Below are 26,577 nucleotides of genomic sequence, written 5' to 3'. Positions count from 1 at the left end.
CATACAAACATGGTTAGGAATCAGCAAAACAAACTTCGAAGTTGCAAATATACATACAGGTGGCCCCAAAAGGATGCAAGAGACTGAAGCCAATCTGATAGATTCAGGCCGTCATCTTTGAGCTTCTCACGTCCTCCTTGTGCTAGACGTTCAATTACAACATATTCTAAGACATCATACTCCAGCTACAAAAAATCATTTTAGAAATATTATGGACAAGAAATTATATGTGTAAAATCAAGAGAGAAAATAATCACTGAAAAAACAGCAAAAAATCGTACTACGATTGAATTACTATCCAACAAAAATATTGTTAAGACAAGTTGCGGATGCAAGGAAAACACAATACTAATAAATTTCTGTACCAAATGGAAAAACAAAACATCATAGTCTAATTGACGCACTCGAACATACAATTAATCTATTCAGCTCAAGTGCCAATCGAGAGTCTATTTTATCATAGCAAACTTGCTACGTTTCTGCCTTACCAGAATGAAAGAAATCCTTGTACTTTACAAACTTAGCCATGCAAAAATTAGGCGAAGGAATGAGATTCTATGGGGAACTGACAGATTGAATATCAGGAAGACATGCAGAGGAACTTAACTGCTAAAAGCTAACAAAATTAGCCTTAAAAAAATCTGAAATCAAAAAAAAAACAACTTGATCATTCACAAGTAATCTCTTACATGGTACCTAGGACTCTTGTAAGTCAAAGAAATGAAAGTAAACAACCAAAAAAAGGGTCACTTCTTTCACAGTTAGAGAATTTACAATTACACTTTCACCTACTGCTTTATATTGATCTTGTTCCAAGACCTTGATGTTCATCATATTCCAATCTTACAGCTAAAACTTTAGAATCTGAGTCAAGAGACCAACATCGGCATTTCTTGTATCCAATCTTAAGATCATTGCATCGAGCCCAACAGCTCATGAAGTTATATATGAAATACTCGACCATTGGTTGGGCTAAGTACAGCAATCAATGTGTTCAATAAAAGACATATATATTGTTGTGCAACACCAGATCATGAATGGTCATCACATATCTTCTTCTATAGCCAATTCAATGGAAATGACCTTGAAGATCCCTATCATCCTTAGTCAAAGGATACAATGACAAATTAGGCAAACTCTTTAATGACTTGGAAAGAGAGAGGTAGTAAATGAAAAACAGGGATTGAGGATGAGGATTTGGTAAACATGGACGAACATTTAGTCAGAGGTTTGGGAGACACCAGCTTGAAAGGGATACGATGGGACCCTAATATGAATCAAGAACACTAAGTGTTCTATTTGTATTGTCAGCTGCCTCTATTTCTTCAGTTTTGGCTTATTCTTTCCACCCTTTCCTCACCAACCTCTTCTATGGTTCCTTTTTTTGTTCTTTATTTATAACTTTTCTTCATCAAACATCCCCTTGTAAAAGATATGGACAAGCATGAAATAATATCAGACATGGTCCTACATAGAACGGCTTCAGAAAATGAGGGTTCATAAAAGCCAACCCAAAATAGCTGGAGACAAAATTTGATTTCTGAATGGATGTATGTGAACTTCATGAGCCTTCAATAAAAGCAAGGGTTAGCCAGGACCAAGCGCCCCCCGCCCCCCCCCCCCCAAACAAAAAAAACACAAAAAGAAACCCACCCCCAATACCCCTGCCACAAACATCAAATTTCCCAAAACACACCACAAATCCGACAATGAAGCCATGTGACCACTGACCATTTATCCAACAACCATTGCCATAACATCTACGTAAGAAATTGCCTCCAACTAACCACCCTAAAAATATTATCCATAGCAACAACAATCCAAACATGGTAATATGATATTGTACCAAACTGGCCAATTCGTTGCCGTAGCATATTGACCATTAGCATGAATTACGCTAACTTTAAAACCCTTAATTTCATTTTGTCAATATAGATGACTTTAGGAGATTTTATCAATCAACGCACAGAGGCCCTTGTCCTATTTAAAGAGGAATACAACAAAATATACATTAGTACTAATGAATGCAAAGGCCAAGCTCGACAAATGTAAAGCATTGAAAGTCGTCAACTTGATTCTAGGTACTAAAGAAATCATTTCATTGCAATTAAAAATCTCAGAAATTTGAATCTTCAACAAGTTTCATCAACAGACGTACAAAAAGTTTTTAAACTAGCTCCTACAAGGGTACGTTTCCCCATAGCCTAGCATCATCGTGGTTGATGTTGCACATTATTTTTGAAACGATATTCCTAAAACAATTAAATTGGCATGTATTCTTTTTTGGAAAATAATCCTCAACAATATATGACAACGAGCACATGGAGATATAATCCAAAAACAGAGTATCACTAAAATGTTCTGCAACCAGAGAATCTCAGATGATTGGCAATTTGGCATAACTAAATTGCTTATAATTGTAATCTATCTATCTTACTAGATAAGTCGGAAAAGCAAAAAGCTTTAGGAGAAAAATGTGAACTGCAATAGATCAATAAACTCATAAATAATGGATTACCCCCCAAAACCAAAAACAAACAAAACAAACAAATTAATTGCAAACAGTCACTTATTCTCTAAGCTAACACGCCTATCCACAATAGGATTGGGCTTAGCTCTCCCCATGAGAACTTGCATGAGTAGCATTAAGTATTCAGAAAATAACTTTAACAAGATATTAGAATGAGTACCAAAGGGGGGAAAAAACCTGTCTCAAGTACTTGAAAGCATCTACAACTGGTATTATCATATCCCTGTATGCCTCCATCTGCAAATCAAAGTTAGGCATCAAATCTATTCAGGTCCTTCATATAATAGTCGCAAAAACCAATTTTATGAATATAATTATCCTTTGGAAACCATAAAACCTGGTGAACAATCGTGCGAAGTACAGTCATAGGATTAGCATGAGCAAGTTTGGCCACCATGCGACCCAGCTGCTTCAAATTTTCCTTCGCAAGCCTTTTTAATATTCTTCTAGTGTCCAACTGAATATGAGTACACAGGCATGTAAGCAGAAATGTATGAGATACATAAAATTACACAAGGACTGATCAAGGAACCTTTGCGATCTGCCTTGCAGCCAGAACCATGGGGATTCTTTCATCATCCTTTCCCACTCACCATACAGGCGGTATCGGTCCTACATGAGATTATCCATAGCTTGAATGGCATATTAAATGAACCATAAGCACAAAGAACAAAGAGAACCAATGCAGTACGAACCTCATAGGGAGCAGAGAGAGGACTTCCCATACCACATGCCCAACTGCAGGATTTGCAGGAATTAATTGCAATGACGGAAGGACACATTTTCCAAGTGCTTCTTCAACCCTAAGTTTAGCTTCTTTAGCTCGAGGGCCAGCTAACTCTTGAGAACACAGGTAGTATGCTCCCAATACTCTGCATACCTGCATATTTAAATATCACTTAGAGAAGAGATGGCAGCAAAACCACACCAATCAAATGTTTCAAGAAGAACAACGACAGGCATCATCAAAAAATGATCCTGACATACAGGGTGAACACATATGTTAGTAATTAGAAACTTTGACTTGCAAAATCAAAGTGCACTCTATGGACATGCCTAGTACCGATGGTGGCTTATCAATATCTTCTGTGAATGCAGGGAAGATTTTGGCAGGATAGATACGGCAAGTAAATTGTGTTGCAGAACTATTTCCAATGTACAGAAGACTACCGATTAGTCGAAAAGAACTTCCGATACCTTCTGAAGCAGTACAGCATCACGATGAAGATATGGTCCTGCAGCAGCAAGCATCTGAAAAAATTCTCGAGGGAGATCAATGGAAGAATTCTGGATAGAAGATCCAACTGTTGATCCATAACATCTGGACCAGCAGTACCAATGATTTCAAGATGTTTTTGATAAACAACAGCATAGGCATCAGACATTGTCTTCTCAATGACCCTATGAACAAAGAAAGAGGTACAATTAACATAGCACTTCTTCCAATGCCAATGACTAATAATTAACACATATCCAATCTGAAAACTGATGTCCCTTTACATCACTCATAAGATCGAAACATGTGAATATAGTTAGCACAACATGGGTTTCCCAAATTCATGACCAATTATAGTTTGAGTTCTCCAACTTACAATGCCTAATATAACAAAGTATCTAAATTCTGTCTGGAGCATCAACGAAATCCAAGTCTTCTAGCATATGGATCAACTTGTATGAAGCAACAAAGAAACAAGGTTTGTAATCAATGCACATAGACTCAACTATTAAAGACGTGAAATCTTATTTTTAGCATCTGAAGAGTATAATGCTCAAACCAACAGACAGATAATGACAATTTGACAATTTCAGTACTCAGAACAATGCATTTAAACTAGAACAGAAAGTTTAAAAATCTAGTCAAAAAACTGAAGATTAGAAAATTAGACCAACCTAAAAAGACCCTTGCAAATTTGAATATGCTCGACAGGGTTTAGATGGGACAAACGATCAAAGAGTATCTGGGCATGGTACCTGGAAATCATAGTATATTTTATGTTCAGCTACTGAAAATTATAAGAAATTAAAGCATACAGAACATTAGATCAACACACTTATTAAATGAGAAAAACATGAAGCTTGTGCCAACAAAGACTGCTGTAGTAATAATTGAAATAAGCAAGAAGCAACCACAGGAAAATTATAAGAAATTAAAGCGTACAGAACTTATCTAATACAGTTCTTTCTTTGGTGTCTTACACACAAATAAATTATTACACAAGCATAAGAAAAAACATAGGAAAAGCAATATGAGATTCAATAACTTTCAAGTTACCAGAGTGAATCATTATTATAGGAAGCAAGCAACATCAAACTTATTCGACTTAGGAGGAAAAAGATAATCACAATTTCTACTGATGATGCTTCACTTATATAATAAAGAAACTAGAATTTCACTAAAATAACAAGCATCAAGGAGAATCATGTCCATATTAAGAGAAAGCAACATACTTTATCTCCTAAAAATATCTACATATGTTCCATAGACCAGTATAGCATAAATTGGAGATTTCTGTTAATGCTAACATAAATACATTACATGGAAAGCTAGTAGAGTGGCTAGTGTTATCAAAATAAATCCACTAAAATGCAAAGAATTAACACATTTACTATTTTTTGGGGGAATTTACTGATAGACCTAAAAAATTAGCATTGAATTGTCATGCATCCTCTGATTCAGTGATTTGATAATTTAGAGATGACAATTCTTTCAGGACATCGAGTCAAACTCAACAGATATGATAATTTACTGAGTTTTTCTTCATGAAAACCAAAAGAATTGATGCCATCACAGAGGAAGCAGGAAATAAAAATGCCTAGAGCTAAACTTACCAAGCATACAAGTGTACTATAATTTAACCAGATTATTGAGTTCACGGAAAAATGAAAATCTAAAAAGATAATCGTGAGCAGATTCTCACAAACATCCTCAGAGTAATACTCCTGTATGAATTGATGCAGAGAAGTTTCTCCAAAAATTGAATTTTGATAAAACAAATATCACCCAGCCTTCGGTATAGCCTTTTGTTGCTCTCTCCTTATGAAGAGAGGGTGGGAGGTTGTGCATATTGATCAGGTAAAATTACTGCAGATTTGGGAGTAAGCTTAAGTGCATAGAAATTTCTCTGTGAGCATCCAGATGGGACACTTACTCCTAAAGAAAAGGGTAAAGATGAAGAAAAACTTTTCTGATTGATCTGCCAGCTTAAAGTTTCCAAGATGATGGAACGCCTTGGATTAAGGATCTCTGATTAACCCAGATAGCAGTGTGATAGATTACAAATGCAACTTAGTTAAAATCCAATAAATCAAAACTCAATGCCTGCCAAGAAAAGAGTGAATAACACAATGTATCAACCAGGATACCACACCTGAACACCCCTCGCATGGTCCCAACCCATTCCCAGCGCTCAAAATACTACCAAAAGAGAGAAAACAGTAGAAGAACAGCAAAAATCAATACAATATCTAGGAGGGGAGGGGGCATAGAATTCCAGCATATGGATGGCATGTGGCAATATGAATTCTCTATCCTAGATTTTATATTAAGCACAAGAAGAGTCATAAATGGAGGTTGTGACAAAGGATCTTCAAATTTAGTCGTAACAAAAAAAAATAATTCAGTCAGTTGCCAACAAAAGAAAAATAACTGATTATAGTTATTTTAACTCTCTAGATCCAAATAATCTTAAACTACTATCTCCTAGTTGCCTTTTACTTGTTAATTCATTTCAACACCAACTCCTCAAGAAATATCATTGCAAACATATATTCACATATGCGTGTGGGGTTATAATCTAATAATTCTCCCATCAGAGCAACTTCACAAGTTGCTTCTACTAGAAAACAACAAATTTACCATGTATTGTGCTCGATAGACTTACATGCGTAGGGGTACTTTCATCATTTGGCCCACGCCATTGCATGTTTTTTCACGCAATTGTTGCTGCAATGATTGCTTCACCTTTCAGTGCATTGATTGCGTGGACCAAATGACAAAAGTACCCCCATGCATGTAAATGTAAGCTATATAATGCAACATATGGAGGGTAAATTTGACATTTGCTTGTAGGAGCAACTTCTAAAGTTCCAGTGGAAGCATTGTTACAATTTGGAGTGGTGAGGCTAGAATGCACTCAAGTGCATTTGGCCCACATGCCTCCAATGAAATCAATTATGGACTTCTCAAATGAAAATCCACCCCACTGACTATGATTTGCAATTTCTCGTTGGTTAGAAACAAAAAAATCATACATTTTTGGGGTCATCCATGCATCGAATTGATGAAAATGGACAATGTTAATGATATGATATCATGCTTTGGATTGATATCTAACCTAGATGTATCCAAATCAGTTGAAATTTAATAGGTATATGTTATAAGATATTTAGACCAAAATCAATAGTTAGGAGTTGGGACCCACAGGTAATGTAGTCTATGATATACTTTTGCTCACTAGCTATATTGCTACAGTTCACTTTATTCTTGCTTGATGCATAGACAAGAGACGTTCAAATCATTCAAATGATTTGAGCCTCTAGAAATTTTTATGGACTGTATTGACCATGATCAATGGTGAGACTTTTATTTTGCAAGGTATAACATTGATTTTCATTAGGAAGCATCAGGGGCTAAATGCACCTGAGTGCACTCTCTCTCTCTCTCTCTCTCTCTCTCTCTCTCTCTCTCTGTGTGTGTGTGTGTGTGTGTGTAGCTTACACCAGAAGGCATACATGTAACAAGAAATAGATTGTTCAAATACATGCATACCCAACTTACCAGTCATCAACAGAAAGAAAACCAATAAGCAAACCAAGTTTCTGATTATTTTCAAGCTCAGGCGCCCGCTCTCTAATTGCATCACTATCCATGTCCAAAGCAGTAAACAGATCAATAGTCACATCTTGTTTTTCGTCTTCCATAAGGTCTTTTCCTGTAGCAGCAAGATTTATTTTGCCAATTTTGTTGACCTGATATCAAAAACAGATTTCAGGATCACAACAAATTATATTTCAAAAATACCAGTTGGACAACTAACGATAACCTTTCACACCATATTGATGTTCAAAGCAGCATGCTGAAAATCAAAAGCAAGAACACAAGATTTTAACACACCACCTTTTGTTTACTCTCCAAACTAACATACAGAAAATGCATATAGAAAAGAAAGAAAAAACCTGCATCTTTCATGAGAAATATTTTATATTCTAGCAAGCAAAGAGCCTAGATTATATATCAGCATAGAGTCAGACCTCATCAAACCGTTTTGCAATAAATGCATCATAGTGCTCAAATGCCTCATCATCCTTCGGAAGTAAGTGTGCATATCTGTAAATATAAAGCAATACCATTAAACAAACATATTGACAAGTCCACATTAAAGAGTCCAATAAAAAAAGAAGCCATGGCAGAACACAAATTGAAATGTTTTTAGGAAAAAACTGGGAACACCTCAAAAATGATAGAAAAAACATGTAAAAAGAAAAGGCAAATTAATAGAGCTGCAGTTACTATAACAATTAAAATAACAAAACCACCATGTGAAATTAGAAGTGGCAATTTGACCCTGAACCCGCAAAACTGATACAACCCAATGAAGCCGTCAGGTTTGGTCCATGGGCTGGGTTCAAGTCCCATAAACCTGACTTGCATATGGCTCAAGCGGGTTAGGACAACTTTGAGTTGTAGTTATATAATTTTAATAACACACGCATGCATTATTAAATTATATATATATATATATATATTAAATTCAAACTATGAGGCAGCTAACAGGTATATGATCATTCAATCTTGACTAGTGAGATCATGAGATCATGGCCATTCATCGTATGCACCCTTTTCTTGATGAAATCACATACATCAAACATGTCAAAGAGTAGTAAAAGCTACTACAAATTGTAAATCTACCCCTAGCCTAAATCCACACCACCCAGAAACCTAACCTAAAGGAATAAGCTATCCTCCCCACCCCATTCCCCTCCCCTCTCCAACACCCACCCCACAACCCCCCAATCTCCTCTCATCTCCCTCATTCATCCTATCCTTCTCTATCCCGCCCCTGCCATGCGAGGGAGCTCAAACAACGAATCAACCACCAATCGTTCAAGGACCACCTCGGCCACCGCTCTGCTACTATTCCATCCTGATCTTTGATGTTGACTCGATCTCCCTTCTTGATTCATTTATTTAGCTAGTCACCCAAGCTTGATCCTGACTCTAACCTAATCTTCGACATTGACTTTGTCATCTCCAATCAACCCTAGCACTATCTCTACCTCCAACTCAATCATCTCCATCCACCCGAACATCGTTCTCACTAGCTTCACCTATATCTATAACACAGAGATACCATCCCGAGACCACCTATCTCCACATACAAACAACTTGGTCCGCTAACATGGCAGTCCCACCACTATCCAACAATGCTTCACAATGCCAAATCTTAGATTATCCCTTCTTTATTCATTTTTGCCCCTTTGCTTCAATAATCATCCAGGTCAGGTCCGAGTCATCTGATTAAATGGATCCACTTAGTTTCAACCTTTAAAAATATGCATAATTTCTCTAGTCAGTAGTTCTGGAGCCAAGTCTAACTTTCTTTTCACGTGTTCAAAGTCCAAACCATTTTAGGCAATCCTCACTCCATCTATCCTCTATTAGAAAATTCAACTTTTAACACACTCCATTCGTTGCAAATTAACTATATAAATCACAATATCTCCATCTTTGCAAGGTTTATTTTCCTGCAAACAGGCCATTTTCACTGCCCAACATTATATTATATAATGTGTTTCATTTAAAACTCTCAGCAATCACATCATGAATTAATTTCAAACGCAATATTATTTCCATATCACGGTTAAGGTACTTCAACAGCAGAGATTTGCTTCACCTGGCAATAAAGAACATCTTTCAACTTCAACTTGGAAACTCCTAGAGTCATGTAATTCCATAGCTGCAGAACAAGTATAAACAAGAAAATCCTCTCGATAATTTTATAGCAAGCAAACACTTCACTAAGCCTAGTATGTTATAAAACTTCTACATAAATACCTACCATACAGTGAAAATGTGAAATATCCAATTTAAAATGGCGAAAATGGCCATCTATGTTGTTGCGTGGACTAGGAGATGTGTTCTGATGCCTACAGATTTAAATAACTGGCTGCACCATAATATATATGGGCTGCTCCTACCAAGGTGCACCAAGATGTGCTGTGGTACATATCATGCCGTAGCACCATATCAACAAACTAAGTCAATAAGAGGGCATATTGTGGGATGTACCATTTATTGCATGATTGTACTGCCTCACACCACAGAACTTCAAACTCTGTTGAGTCCATGAAGCAAGAATCAACAATCAGGATTTCTAACTAGTCTTCATGCAAATGCTTTACACATAAACATGCAGCGAATTAAAATCATAACAATTAAAAGATAATGTTATAAATCCATTCTATTAACATGTATCTTTGCCAACCTAATAGTTTAAGTTGTCAGCAATCATATAATTAGAAAATTTGCAAAAATTGGAGCTAATGCACCAGGTTTACAAAATGTGAAAATAAGCTCTTATTTGACTTCAAAACATTAGGAAAACTAGATTCTCTTATAGCTGGATGATCAGATCAAGTTAACATGTAAAAACTAGAACACGATTGTTATACTTAAATAAATATATCCAAAAAATAATGCATTTTAAGGTACACAACATTTTTTTCTTCTATACAAATGGATCGATATTTCATAACATGAAAATCTTGAGTCAACAGGCAAAAGAAGTAGACATTCCAAGCCTCAGACAACTCTGATTATCTTCACCTGGTTGTTCTCATAAAAATAATGTTGATCCACTTGGAATAGGCTTAAACTTCTTTACATACTAAAAAAATATTTTAACTCGAACTATTTAAATCAAATGAAAATTGAAATCCTCCTGTTTATCTTTAAAATCAAATTTTCAATCAGAATGTAATTCTTATGATATAATAATTATGAGTTTCACTCCATTTTAGCTATTATCTAAACACATGGGAATAGTTGAATAAAGAATCAGGCATCGAACGCATCTAGAATTACAATAGTAGAAAATCCTTCCCAAGATGCAAAGTTCTAACAAGATTTGCAATGAAATATGAGAAATAAAAAAAAATATAACTATATAAGCCTTGGAAACATGTAATCTAACCAATCTATGATGAAGAGATAGAAGGGGCATCTTAACACCATTTGTAGTTCAGGTTGACCCTTAATTTGTGAAATATATAGGACATAACTTAGTAAGCAGATTATTCTACCTAGGGTAACCCACCAGTTTCAGAATCTTCCGGGAATCTTGAACTTGGACCCACTTCCAAAGCACTTCCTTACTCAAAATGTTTCTAAAGTATCCGCTTCCCCATGTTTGCACTCAAGAGTACAGGACTTCTTGATGAAGGAAAGAAGATATTAAACAACTAAACATGATTTTCATTTCAACATAGAACTCCTGCCTCTCACCTTTAATTGTTCGTGCTTTCTCAATTGTCCTCTCTTCCTCATTCTTGATTACTTATTCATCTTTACAAAATCCAACATCAGAAGTAAGCACATTACTTGCACAAAGATGTTGGCTTCAAATCAAGCAACATGCTTAAAAAAAATGTCCCTTACAAGGAGATGCATATAATTAATTCTCATGATCAGGGAGAAATTTCAAACATCGGCAGGAAAGCAAACTCATAATAATAACTTGATCTTGAAAATGACAAAGATCAGAGTAAGAAGACCCATGATCTTTTCATGCTGCCGACTGCCGACTTTGTAATCCAAAATAGAACAGCCACTTGAGTCAAAGTAAGTAATATGTTCAAGTAAAATAGAAGCAATACCAGTGCTACAAAGCACGTAGGTGTGATGTAACGATGCATGAAATGAACTCTCTTTTCATCTGACTAAATTATTCAATTAATTAAAATCAATAATATTTCAACGTCTACGCTAAAGTACAGACCAAACAAGGACAAGTAACTTATAATTCATCATTTAATGAGCTGGATAGTGCATCAAACTCCAAAAGAGTAAAATAAATCAGCAACCTCTTAATCCTCAAATGCATAATATGCAGAATAGCAAGCCATTAAGACCTGAAATTATGATCCAACAAAAAAAAAACTGATAAAAATAACTGACAAGAATGCACCTCTTTCATACGGCGCCATAATGATTAACTAGGATATCCTAAAATTCTGAAAAAAACAACCAAGACATCTGCCATTATCATATGCATGCTAATCTAGTAGCAATTGCAGAGATCTAACATAAACAGCACAGTTGAACTTCATATTGTCATAATGTTCCCACAGTGAAGTACAAATAACCAGACAATTTTGTTGTTAACCCAACTTTAATGATGATAGCTACACATATCTCTTTTCTAAAAAAAATGCGAGAATAGAATATGAATAGAGTGAACATGTTACTAAGAGGGCAGAAAGCAAAACTAGTGTGTTAAGGTTCAATATCAGCGTTCTGATTCAGACTAGAAAAAAAAACAGTAAATAAGATAGCCAAATGAAACCATAATATTTAGTAATGACTTGACCTGACCATCTTCATCCAGCACAAACTTTATAAAAGAATAACAAAAAAATAAAAATGATTAACTTTACATAGCACCAAAACCAATGGATACAAAATCGATCCAATAAAATGACACTAGCATGCATAAACTCGCCTTTGATGCCACAAATGCTTTACTCATCATCGAATATAAATTTAATCAGACAAGGTTTACCGTGGCTGCTCCTTCAATGGTGCAAGGTACACAAAACAATGGAGAGAACAGTAGATTCATGAAGATGTTCACCGGTCAGGTGCCCTCACTAACAAGTTGATTGGATGCTTGTCTGATCATTTGCCATTTTCTTCTCAAGAGACAGTGTCATTAACTAGAACAGAGTGTCACTAATGAGTTCCAGACAACTACCAGCTACTTCCTACCAATGTCAGCATGGTGGTTTTTGTGTTCCCATCTTAAACAAAAGTACATCTCATCAATGGTCTTCACTTGAGATTCTACATCTTTCTCATAATGCTCAATATCCAAAAGGTGTTCCATGCACATAGAGTTATCTTCAGGAAACAACAAGTTTACAGATCAATTAGCGTATGGGAAGGGCTTCATCTAACTAGAAAACATAAACTGCCTGTACCAGCTATTCACGGTCCATGATTGCCCATCTGATATTGCAGGTATTTTATAACGCTCATTAATGTATCAAAGTGTCACTCATTTTGAATGGTAATAACAAGCTACCGTCACCAACCAAAAAAACATCTCCAATTACCATCAATCTACACTGTCCAAGCTTGAGTCTGACAGGCCCGAACTTATTCAGCTCTAAGTAACTTAAGTATGTTCGCATCTGTCTGCAATCTGAGCAGCCATTGATTCCCTGTATGTTGCCACAAGAAATGCAACCAGTATACAGATTAAACTAATATATGCATCACAATAACAATATCTCTCGTCAGTCAATATAACCTTCAAAATTCCACCACAAAACTATGTAAAGGAAGGCCATTAATATGCACCACTGTAAGCATAAAACCAATGTCAATGTTGTAACCAAAGCCCTCATAGTCAATATATCCATCACATCTACCACAAAAACTACCACAAGGGGAAGACACCAGCATGCACCACTGGAACCATAACATGAAAGTAACTGTCTGAAACTCTTTCAAATGGAATTTCAAAGTGGATACTTTCAGAAATTTTCAGACATCAAAATTCCAAAGCAAGCCAGCTTTACAAAAGTTAACTGCTTTAATTCCATCAATAAGTTCTGAAAAAAACATATTAATATATATCAGATAAGTTTGCAATCCAATGCCCTGCCTCGATGAACAAATCTTCAAAACTTTCTAAACCCAAATGAGAGGACACCAAGCCAATACCACACCACCAAGCCTTCTCCAAATTAGGATGCAGCAGATCAGGACATCCTCAAGACTCAATGAACCCACTTGCAGCAGGATTATTCTATTTTTATGAGCACCATGTGTGATGCAAAACAAAAGACACTGTTAGATTTGACAAAAAAGAAAAAGAAACATAAAAAACAAAGGAGGAGAGAAAGATAGAGCCAGCCTCCATTCTTTCATAGAATAAGCTTTCGGTCTTTCGACAAGATAAAACGACATTAAATGCAGAATTTATCCTTCTCAATTTAATAACAGTCATTGGAAGTGCTCAATACATTTTTGTTCAAGAATTATGACACTAGAATGCAACCTGAACAAGCAAACTTTACTTAGTGAAAAAATACAGAAACCTATGAATAAGGAAATCAAAAGAAAATTAAAAGAAAAAAAATTCAAGTAACAAGCCAGAAAATTCCTAAGGAATTGAAATTACTAAGTAAACATAACTTACATATTATCAAGATCAATAAAGTTTGCTTTCACCAGCAAAGCTGTAAGGTTATAAAGACCAGACGGAACAGGGCGTTCACTTCCATATGTTGATAATACTGGAACTTAAACCCCAAAATCTGAGCAGCATGTGACTGTCAAAAATAAACAAGCGCAGTATAACAAAATTTGCCAATACTTGAGAGCAAAATAAAAAAAAATTAAGAATAATCAAATACAGTCAAGAACAAACCTTTGGAAATATAGGAATGAGATTATAAAAAATACTATTCTCAGGATAAAGTTCAAAACACTCCCAACACCTGACAAATCACATATAGGCAAGCATCTCTTATCAGTTGTATCGCAATAATAAATTTGGTACAACATTCTTTCTTCTAGAAATGGTGTAAGAAGCACATTCTTGCAAACATGGGTTTGCTGTAAAATAAATTAGCCTTTAACAGAAGTCAAAGTTATGAAACATAGAAGGACAATGTAGCAACATAAGTGTATAACAGCTTACAATATCAAAAACACGATTTGGGTCCAGATCAAAGTGCCCCAATTAATGACTGCAAAAGATCATATATTAAAGATCATTAAAATAAAAAAGAAAGTTCACATGATGACAGTATTGCATGCATGAAAAAAGACAATTTCAGAACCTTAATTCTGCTAATTGTCGCCATTGATGCCTTCTCAGTCATTGAATCAAAGTCACTTTGACAAAGAAGTGTCACCTACAAAGACCATAAATAAGGAAAAGAAGTTGGTGACCGCCTTGCAATGAGCCAAATAAAGAATAGAAATCAAGTAGCAAACAAATATTTGAAAGCATATTGGGTTTAGCTATATAGATATAAGTTGTTTTTGTATCTTGATAGAAACTGAACTTTTTGGAAGATGTTTGCATTATCATGGCAATCATATTATGGAGAGAGCATAAGTACTAATAATAGCTGTTTTTATGTCTTTACAAATAGACCTCATAGAAAGATATATATATTATCATACCAATGCATATTATTAGAGGAAATGTGCTACGCATGTAACAACAACTTACAATAACATATGAGCAAAATCAGGGATTTAAATTTTGAAATGGACACATACATTTCATCTATATGATTCTCAATGAATTTGTCTTTGTGAAGTATAATATATATCTTTTAACATAAAAGCATTTATTTGGTGCATAATATTCTCACCGAATATTACATTGTACTTCAAAAAGACATCTAGAAAAAAATTTCAAGGTTATCATTGTCAAAAATTGTTAAACAAACAAATGGAGAGACAATGAGGAGATACATAAGAAAATTAAAGCTAGATGGATAACATGGAGAGTGCTTCCGCACTATCATGGGTCCAATGGATACCTTGGCGACTTAAGAGAAAATTCTATAGAACATTTTTTCAAAAAATAGAAACAATTTGCCATCCTAAATCACTACACAACTACCTAGAGTACTACTTTACCAATATTGTCTGCAAATTCGGGTTTCTCACAACCATATATCAATACAAGGAACTTGGTCATACGATGAAAACACACACGAATGGATGGATTATTAAGCATCAACTTGAAAAAGAACATCATAACAAAAACATCATAATCTCAGTGACAGTACAAGCCCATTACAACAAGTGAAGGATATTTATCATGCTTGGTTCCTCTCATCATAAAGACTTGATGAAATAAAAGAAAATGGAATAAAGATCAAACAACCCACCAGTTTGGCATAGCCCTCACTCTCCTCTCGTAGAAGATTGAATTTTGTTTGCTGATAAAGAAGGCGGGTGTTACTCTAACCTGCAACCCATGAATGACATAATTATACACGAGAAAAGATCAAGCATCCAGATTTAGAAAGGGGGGAGGGGGGTGGCAATGCGAAAAGCAGCTTGAATGAAAACTTTCTACATTGAAAAATAGATTAAAAAAAAAATCTAGACTATCTACTATATAAGTATACATTATTAAACAGGGAGGTAACTGATACATCCATTAGCTTAACACAGTAAGGTAAGACAGTTGTAGCCCGGATTCACTTATTTACTGTATGTACTAACCATTCACATGTCTCAATGACAATTCTAAAAGAAAAAACTTATAGTGGAGCAGATACAACTTTGATATACAGATTATGCCATTTATATGACAAGTCTAAGCATACCTTCCTTCAGCAGACTCCATGTAACACATGCTATCGGTTACTTAGTAACAGAAATAACAGCTCTGCTGTGGTAATCACTAGTCCATATAGTATCAAACAACATAGCCACACTATCTTCAACTCAAAAGACCATACCATCTAATCACTTATCTGCCACCTATACTCCTATGTTGATGAGATGTATAAACTACGAACAATTTTCTTGTTTCTATTTCTGTCCTTCCAAGTATGATCATATCCACTTAATCTCTGGCCTTCTCTAATTTTATGAATATATTATTATTGTTAGATTTTGATAATATATTATTTAATATGTTAAATGTCTTATTATATTAAATATGTCAAAGAAATATAACCCTAAAATGTTCTTTTGATAAATAATACAATTTTAATAAAAATAATAACTAAGAATTAGTGCTTGCTACTTAGTATATGATATGTAAGAGCAAAAGTTGTAACAAAATTAACATGCATTATCAATGATACCTGACCAACCCGCCCAAAACCCACATCCAAATTAACTATAAGATTGATCCAACTACATATGCATGAGCCAACAAAAGTGGGCGACATATGCAGCTTCACAATACTAGGCATGCTGCATATGCTGGCAAAAATGCTAAGTAGACCACCATTTCAGCCCTCATACAGGTGTGATTAGGGGACTGCACCTGCATTTGCAGCCACATATGCAACCCCACACCCTGTATTTTAAAACACAGGTTTGGAGTGGTTCACCCAGGAACAAGTGCCAAGGAGTGACAGGTGTCTTTTTCATGTTAGTCTGACACGTACCAACAAATATAAGCCAACATGGACAGCTCCTATATCCTTGAAACAAACAAAAAACATTTTTATTATGAAATCCTTCGCCACTACATGATCTCATCCAACCAGTTCAAATTTCATAAACAGGAACAATTCAGACAACAATAATTGTGTACAAAGGTTAAGAAAAGTTCATCAAAATGCAAGTCATAGGTTGACAGTAGCACTGCACATGCTAAGCAGTTGCATATGGAAACTATTGCTGGAATGTTAATGGCACTTCCCTTTACAAACTTTTTATTGGTGAAAGGACCAAGGAGGATGGATATGCATGAAATATAGATAATAAAACTAGATAATGCTCCAGAGCATTATTTTTAAAATTTTTATAAGGTATGAAAATAAATTTAGCTCAAACTGATTCAGATCCGCACACCTCTTTAGCCTTCAAATCTTGAGCCTTTATTTAATCAATTCAGACTCCCACAGAAATTCTTCCTACAAATGAGAAAGTAGAGAAGTATCACTTTAGACATGGACAAGAAATGCATAAGTTCAAAAGAAAAAAAAATAACAATTTAATTTAAGCAAATAGCAGGTCCCACCTCACAGCGCTCTTGCAGAAGCCTAGATGGAACCAATGAAGACTCGACAAGCCATTTTGCCTACACAAGGAAAGATGTCATCAATGCTTGAAAAAAAAAAGGACAGATAAAATCTTAAAAGCATCCAAAGACATTATAAAAAGGACTAAATTTCAGATTTTATAAAGGGAGTCCACAATTACCGTAGACATTTCTTATCAGCCAATATTGTTATTAGCAGCAACTTGATCCATAAATTTGATGTTACCAAACTACAAACCAAAAGATGAATGAAGTAGCATTGGGTCATCATAAATAAGTGTTTGGCCCTTGTGCACAACATAAAAAAGATAAATTTAGGCACAATCTTTTCTAAGAGTTCTTTGGGACTATGCTTTCCACTTATATGCTGATTGGTGTGCAATGATATGCACTGCTAGCAGATATCCCATGCTGTGCCAAAATAAAAATAAAATATTAATATCCTTGTTATAATATAAAGTATTTTAAAATAGGTGCTATGCCGACCTATGCCTAGTTCACGTACAAGCTCAGCACATTCCTGGTGAGTCGCGACAGTATGTGAAACCTCAAAACCACTATGGGGATTAACTCTTCCAGATTAACTATGCAGTGATTAATCACAATAACAACCGTCTCAAATAACCAATTTGCATTTGTACCTGAAAGATCAAAAATGGGGGCTATCTTTTTACCTAGACAATTGGTAGAAAAATATAGAGAAGAAGAAAAGAGTCTACATATGGTCTTTATTGACTCAGAAAAAATTTATGATAGGGGTACCAAGACAAGTAGTTTTGTGGGTTTCAAAAAGAAAAGGTGTACATAAATAGTATATTGAAATAACTGAGACCAAGTATGATAGGGTATAGACAAGTGTTAAAAGTTCCTATGATACAAGAAGTGTATTTCTAGTTAATATAGGCTGACATGAAGGATTAGCACTAAGCCTATATCTTTTTGCACTAATTATCAATGAACCTACTGCTAACATTCAAGAAAACGTACAATGCGGTATGCTATGTGCGCACGATATAGTATTGATTGATGAAAAGAGAACTAGATTAAATATTAAATTGGACTTGTGAAGAGGGAAAACTTTAGAAGATAAGAGTTTGAAAAAATTGTCGAACAAAGATAGAGTATATGGAATGTAGGTTTAGTGAGAATGAATATATGATGGCAATTAATATTGATGAACAAGAGATACCTCATTGACCGGTTTCATCACCTCAGATTTATTATACAAAATAATGGAGAGATAAATGAAGATATATGCAATAAAATTAGAGCTGATTGGATGAAGTGGAGAGATGCATCCAGAATATTTTATAATAGGCACATATCTTGAAGATTTGAGGGAATATTTATAGAAAAACAATAAGGCATATCATGTTGTATTGCTTGGAGTAAAGAAAGTACAAGAAAATAATTTGGGTATAGCTGAATTGAAAATGTTAAGATGGATGTGCAGTAAAACTAGAAAATATAAAATAAGAAACAAATATATTAAAGGAGCTGTAGGAATTGCACAAATTAAGAATAAAGTGATAGAAAATCAATTCAAAGGGTATGGACATGTACAACGAAGAACTGAGGAGGCTCCAAAGAGATATTTGATTAGTGTAAAGATGGTAAGAAAAGGACAGGAAGACCTAAAAGTAATATGGATGGAGGTTGCGAGGAAGGAAATGAAGAATCTTGAAATAACATAAGAGGTGGTCCTAAATAAAAATACTTGGAGAATGAGAATCCACAAGGCCAATCCCAAATAGTGATACCAAATGTTATGCCCCCACCTACGCGGGGCATGTGAGGCACCCAGTGCCCACGTGGGGGGCCACATGAGGCGGGAACACGGAACTCCCCTGCCAGATATTGTCCGGTTCTGGGGCCCGCACGCGCCGCTCAGACCTCTTTCCGATTTTTGTTTTCCACCCAAAACGCGTCCGCAGGATTTGGAGACACCCGCCTCATATGCCCAGGCTCTGAAACGAGTCTAGCCGATGTGGAATCTTTTATTCACCCTCTTCCCGACTAGGCAGTTATAGTTATGGTTATAAAAGAATGTCATCTCCTCAAGAAAGTTACTTGTTTATGCATCAGTGCAAGGGGTTCCTATTTACCAAACTGTATGACACTTCAACCTCTGGAAAAATCCAGCAAAATACCCTTCTGTACAAAGAGTGACAGGTAAAATTTATACGTATGTATGTTTGTATACATGCACCAAAATATTTCACCTAGACTAACTAACTAGTTAGTGACACTTTTTTTAATGAAAAAAAATACATTCGTGCCATAATAACATGGAAAGGAAGAAGGAAGAAATAGGTGTTCCACCAAAAATAGCCTGGACACCTCAATTCTTTAGCAGGAAAACTATATGAGGAATCCAAGTATCATCAATTTAAAAAGGCATCTTTTGAAAGCACACTCCAAAACTATGCTCAGTTCCCACACTTTTTTAGCTGATGTAAGCACCATTTTCAAAGCGCCACCAAGTGTCATGTCATGTCATGTCATCTTGTGTAAGTGTCAAAGTGTCAATCTCTACTACAATTCCATAGGAAAAGAAAAGGAAAATGACCAAAAAAATGAACTTTCTGGATGCAGCATTGCTAAGATGTGATTTAATAGCAATCTCCAATTCTAGCAGGTGGTGAATCAATCAACAGAAAATTATTAATCAACTATCCCTAATGCTTTACTTCTAAGAGCATGCAATTGCTTAAGCAATACGCATAATGCTTCCAGTACAACCTAGAAATCATTATTAATCAACTATCCATACAATGAGCGAACTAGAAGCCTGTGAAGTGAAAGCTTGTGGCATAAACTAAATGAAGCATAATATGAACAAATTTCAGAAGAAAATGTTCATTATCAGCATGGAATATTTCGTCTTGTGCTATAATAAGAAACTACTTTCAAAGCCACTCTTTATGATGGTATAGACCAAAAAAAAAAACTTGCTTATACATAGTTAAGGTTTTCTATCAATATTCACTAATGATAGATCAAATCCACTGAATTTAAGTATTCAAACAGACAAGGGACAACCAGAACCTGCAGATCTGAAACCCTCGAAAAACCCCTATAGTTTGGATCAATCAATTTGCCTACTCGAGTGGCATACCAACAATGGATGGCATAGAGCAATCTTGTGTTTGACAAGCATGCTGATAAATACTTCTGTCCTAAGCAATATTTTGGTATCACTTGAAAAGAAAAGTGCGGGAATAAGTTAAAGTTTATTTATGCTTAGAAGAGGTAGTGTTGATGTAGAACCAGGCAAACAATATATAGCCATAGTAAAACCCTTGCAAATTGAGGCAAGGGACGGAATTCAATTCCGAAGGGCGTCAGCCCTTGCTTCGACCACTGTATACACAAATTCCTTGTTCCACATGCAGTGGCTTGGTCTGCCTAGGAGCCTAGGCTCTGACCCAGGTGAGGGTAGGGTGGATACAAGGCAGATGTGTGTGGAATAGCCTCTCCTAGCCTCAAAAAAAGATTTCAGCCTTTCAGCCTTTTACAATACTACTTCAAGGAACCATACTGAAAAGCCATAAGACAATAGAGTTTCCAAAGAATATATCTTACTAGTATTACTGAAAATAACTAGAACAGCCTAGTGACTCAACCAAAGATGACAAAAAAACATTCCGCATGATACTTAGGGATAAATAAATGGCAATACATAGTGAAAATGCACAATAAAATAACTATCACTTGATCCTAAACAGATTTATAATCAACAGAGAAAACTCGACAAAAATCCATTAACATGAAAAGAATGTAATACATGATTCAGGGTTTCTTATATCTCAAGATTGTTACCATAGATAAAGACAAAAGAATTAATCAAATGTACATGTCTAAGAAATAAAATCCTAAATTTAACATGAAATTATGTAAACTGAGGTCAAACAATTTGAATGTTGATTGCTTACCATTTTGATGAGACGAGCACGACAATCTCCAGGCATTGTAGACTGCAAGATCACAAAATTAAGCTGCTTTGTCAAACATTATTTATCATGTAAGCTCTATTATCCAGAAGAGAAGAACATCCTATATTGCAAATAAAAGTAGCCAAGAAAAAGGATTGGAACTAGCATACAGCAGAAGAAACTATATTTGGAAAAAAAACAATATATTAATTGGTATTTGAGTAGTTACAATCTGGTCAATATCCAAAAGATAAAGACAGCACTCAACATCAAATACAAGCGTTGCTACCACAAGATGGTCTGTCTTCAAATCAGTTATCAACAGGATGATGCTTGGTGGACATTGACTAGGCAAAAGAATAAAAAAAAACCAGTACACTGAAAGAAATCCATGGACATAATCCTTCAGATGACACACTCTGATGCAACTCTCGGTGTTAAAAGAAAACTCAGCTACATACATGAAATCTCTACCCACTCTCCTCCCCCTGCACCCCTCCCTACCAATCCCAAGAGAGAAAAAATTATTTCAGTGGATCCTCAATAAATCTACAAAATATAAGCAAACATGACCAATCCTTAAAAATTGAGGAGTAATATATCATCTTAGCATCTTCAGTCAGATTTCAAAAAGCAGACATTCAGTGGATCCTTAACAAACCTAATAGTATAAGCAAACATCTTAAGTCAAATTTCAAAGCACACATAGGCAATATTCAGACAAGATTCAAAAGGTTGGATTCCAAGAAAGGGAGAAATGATACCAACTGACTCGTGAAATGTTACAGTCATATAGTCATCTCTTCGTCTGCACTAAATAACAAATATATAATCACAAAAGGGGATATGCCAGCCCAATAACAAAACGTGTAACAGTTACCCATCATCTCTTTCTCTATGTCACATAGCATAAAATATAATATCAAAAAAGGTTTTCTAGGTATCTTCTTTGTAGCCACATACCAAACAAAAGATGACGTAAGACCAAGGACTGTGTTATAGGATTTTGGATTGATGAGACAGAAAGGAGAAAAAGGATGGAGAAAAAAAGAAAATGAAAGAAGAGGGGAGTGTACAATCACCAGACAAAAGACAAAAGTTAAGAATGGGATGAAGAAATAAGTGCAATCATCAGAAGAATTTTTTTTTTTTCAAATTCAGGATTCACTGTTAAGATTACAGCAGTTAACATTCTCCCTTGCCTCTTAAACTTGACACCAAGACACAATATTCATAAGTTCAAAACTTTCCAAACCCAACTTATATCCATGACTGAGACATAAATACACTAAATTTAGGAAACCAAAAAAATTGAAATATAGACTTTTCTAGTCAAAAATATTTCCTGACCAACTAAGATTGAAATCTTGAATTTTAAGAAATTCTAAATAAAATGTAGTTTCATCATTCACTTCAATTTTTGTGAACCTGAATGCTAGATCATAGTGATGAGAAATACAATGAACTTTTGCATTTCCACAATTTGATAGTAAAACAAATAAAGCTCCTCAAAATCAGATCACTGGATCTTGAACCTACATGACTTAGATGATCTACAGTATGATTGCAGCCTATCAAAATAGTCCATAATATTGGATAGTCTTGACCTTGATTGTTGACTATGGTTAGATATCACAGTGAACCATCAAAACAGATATAATGGATCCTGATGATCTATTCCTCAGTGGTTGGATTGGTGTGAGCACTATCACAAGCTATCAATCCACAATACTTGAATCTTCTAGCAGGGAACTTCTGACCAATCCTTGAATCTTTTATCAATTCACAAAGCAACAGCTGGCTAATTTTCAATAAATGAGTCATTAATTGTTTGACTTGCTGCAAGTGGATCATAATCAGCCAGATTTGCAAATCCTTCAGATGCCATGCATATCATCTTCGTGTCATCTGAAAGAGTGCAGAGCCACCAACCTCTTCTCAACAGCCAGCAGAATCAGGTTAGCAGCAACTTAAAGGCATGAACCAATTAGCATAACTGAACAGAAATATGAAATGTGTTTCAACACGACCTCAGGGCAAACTAGTATTTTTCATATAGCCAAGTTCCAAGCACCACCAGCCTGTTACCTTCTATTTCTCCCATGTGGATAACCAGCATTTAGCAATGAAAACAATGCAGCTAATCACCCGATAAAGGATTAGCTCTGAAATTAAAATGATGAAGCCCAAGGAACAAAGTTATGATATTTTAGTTTAAGGAGAGAAGGGAAGAAAGCAAATGAGAGAAGCAGAATACAGGAAAGAAGAGAGGGTTGTTGAATAACCAAGAATTTTTTTATTCAAAATTAGTCTATGATCACTTCTGGATCTTCCCCTAGCCCTATGTAAAGAGTTACTTAAATCACATCCTAACACAATCCTGGTAAATTTAAAATTTTCCTACACTAACAAATTTAATTATAACCCTTTTTCACATTCAATTACGAAGTATACAATCCAAATACACTAAGAGTATTGCCTAAAAAACCTAACATTGAGGACCCTTAGACTAAAATATAAATTATATGGAATGAGCGCTAAATGGGCAATGCGACCAAAGGCCCAGGCCCCTAGCACTAAGAAATTATGAGAAGTAAATCGTACCAAGAATGATAAAGCTTGGCCAAATTATCAACAAAAACAAACAAGTCAGTATATGAATACAAGACCTATCCAGCTTTTTGGTCAGATATTGGACATGAATGTAAGTTCCACTCTATAATAGGATCTGTCTTGGACACTAAGGCTGCATTTGGTATCGTTTCTACTTTTTAAAAAAAAATTGGAAACAGAAAATCTATTTTCATTTTTTTTTCAGATTTCTCACAACACAAAATATGTTTGGTTTCTTCTTTTTTTTATATAATAACAAAAGAAAAAGGCCACGGGAGAAGCCGGAAGCATGAAACCAAGCATCGAGAGGGTGAGGAGCGAGGGAGGGTGGCAACCGGGGACAACACAACGGGAGCCGCTAGAACAGGAGCGTGCTTGATCGGATTGATGGATGCCGGGAACGAATGGATACCGCTGCTCCTAAGAGAACGGACGGACGGACGAATAACGATGGAAGACGGATGCCAAGAACAAACAAACGGGCATCAAGAATGAAAGAATGGACAAACGGCGATAGAAAATGGGCACCAAGAATGAATGAACGGAGGAACAGAAGAGGCGAGAAAGAAGGAGGGGCGAGAAAGGGGGTGGGGGAAAAAGAGAGAGAAAGAGAAAGAGAGAGAGACTCTTTTCCATCCAAGATCATGAGGTTTGTTGGTCAATAGGAGCAATGGAGCAGTTTTGCTTTAGGATTCCTATGACTAGCCAGCTACTAGATTAGACTACAAGGTTTATCAGCGGGCCAGGGCAAGATTTATATAAAGCTGTCTCTATGTGAATACTTGGTTCATAAATTGTGACTCAAAGATGAACATGAAAGCGTATAACTAACCACGGGTTCCTCTCCCTTTTGTTTTTTACTCTTTTTGGGCCTAGGGATACTTCAAAAAGTTTTCCATGTTTTTATCACTTTGAAAGTACAAGCAGTAGAGTGAGCGTCCCCACCCACTAACTAGCATTCCGGCTTTCATAGTAGGACCATTTTTTGAGTTGAAGTTACAAATGTTAAAAAGAAGCAATGCAGTAATTGAACCTGCAGCATTTAGTAATATAAAATAAAACACATTAGCACAGCTTCCTCAGGAAAGATTACCCTACTGAATTTTGAGAAGTCTCAAAATAGGTAATAACCTATGTTCGGCGACCTACCATATAACAATCAAGAAAAATTTATCAATACTCAGAGCTCAACATATTTTTCACAAATCCGCTTCTACAAAATTAATTGTCCTATTCTCAATGATAGTATACATTCCAACAGGCATTCACATTGGTCTCGCAGTTACATGCATCCAACCAAAACTCGATTATGATAAGATATTCGGAGTTCAGGTTTAGTCCTGCATTCAGAACCAATTGGCAAACCAGCTTGTTGATAGTTAGCAATATTTCATGCAACCTCAAGACTTAATTAAGCTCAAATATAAACAGTCTAAGAGGATGTGTATGGTTCATGAAAGATTTACTTCAATTCAAATCTAAGCGAACTCGTTTAGGAAAATGAGGAGTTCAAGTCCAGAATACAGCCACATAATTCACTTTCCAAAAGTATCCAGGATTTCAAGATCAAGCGAACTTTGAAAGAATTCTCAACCATACACGCAAGCATCCAAGTCAACAGAAAAAAACCGTTCCAATAAATTTCAGGGTTAAGGATACATAAAGAACTAAAACTCACATCTTGCCCCATGTGGGCGATGATATCAGCGATGATGGACGCCACATCCTCCCTCTGCTGCTCCTCCACGAACACCACCGAGTCCAGCGCCACCCTGCACCTCTGGAACGGCAAGTCCCCACGAACCTGCGACCAGACGCCGTCAAGACCGCGCCTTCACCATCAAGAAAGCAAGGGAACGCATCCCAAAACCCTAAAAGACAAGAACGCACCATGGACCAGCAGAGCTCGTAGAGGAATCGGGCCATGGGTACCGGATCGGGGATCTTGAAGGCGGCGTTGGAGGCCTTCCATTCCTGGAGGCATTCCTCGGTGATATACTTGAATTCAGGGGATTGGACCGACATCGAAAGGTGGAGGGAGGAGGGGCCGATGAGGGGACAGAGTCCTAGGGCTTCAGGAGGACGGAGATGCGGAGAGGTAGGGTCTCATGGAGATTAGGGTTTTGAAGCGGTGGGCGAAGGGATGGGGACGAAGGAAGGAAGACGAGAGTGAGAGACGGGAGGTGGGAATGGGCTAAATTCCCGCTGGAGTTCTTTTTAGATATGAGACCCAGCCGGTACCAACGATGGCAGTGGGATAAGCAGGGGCCTTTACTTAATTCCGGTTTAATCTGATGGGCCGAACACTGGACCGGCCTGGACCCACGAGGCAATGAGCCCTATCCAGATCGCAGTTTGCCGGACCCAAAGAACATTAGGACCATGGATTCGGCCCTTGTGTGTGTATTATTAGTCCTCGCCATCAAAAAAAAAAAAAAGGTATCATGAGTCTTTAACCTCTATTATCATGCCACGATCCTAGCATGTGCTTCATACGTGATTATTATTATGACATCCATGACAC

At 36.1% G+C, this 26,577-nt stretch overlaps 1 pseudogene; it reads right to left on the bottom strand.

Annotated features, from left to right (window-relative positions):
- The window catches only part of LOC103713391, a 45,415-nt pseudogene extending 19,147 nt beyond the window's left edge, over nt 1–26,268 (bottom strand).
- Between the last annotated feature and the right edge of the window lie 309 nt (nt 26,269–26,577).

Source organism: Phoenix dactylifera, chromosome 6, assembly GCF_009389715.1.
Source record: "Phoenix dactylifera cultivar Barhee BC4 chromosome 6, palm_55x_up_171113_PBpolish2nd_filt_p, whole genome shotgun sequence".
NCBI classification, from domain to species: Eukaryota; Viridiplantae; Streptophyta; class Magnoliopsida; order Arecales; family Arecaceae; genus Phoenix; species Phoenix dactylifera.
This window is presented reverse-complemented; position numbering and strand designations above follow the sequence as displayed.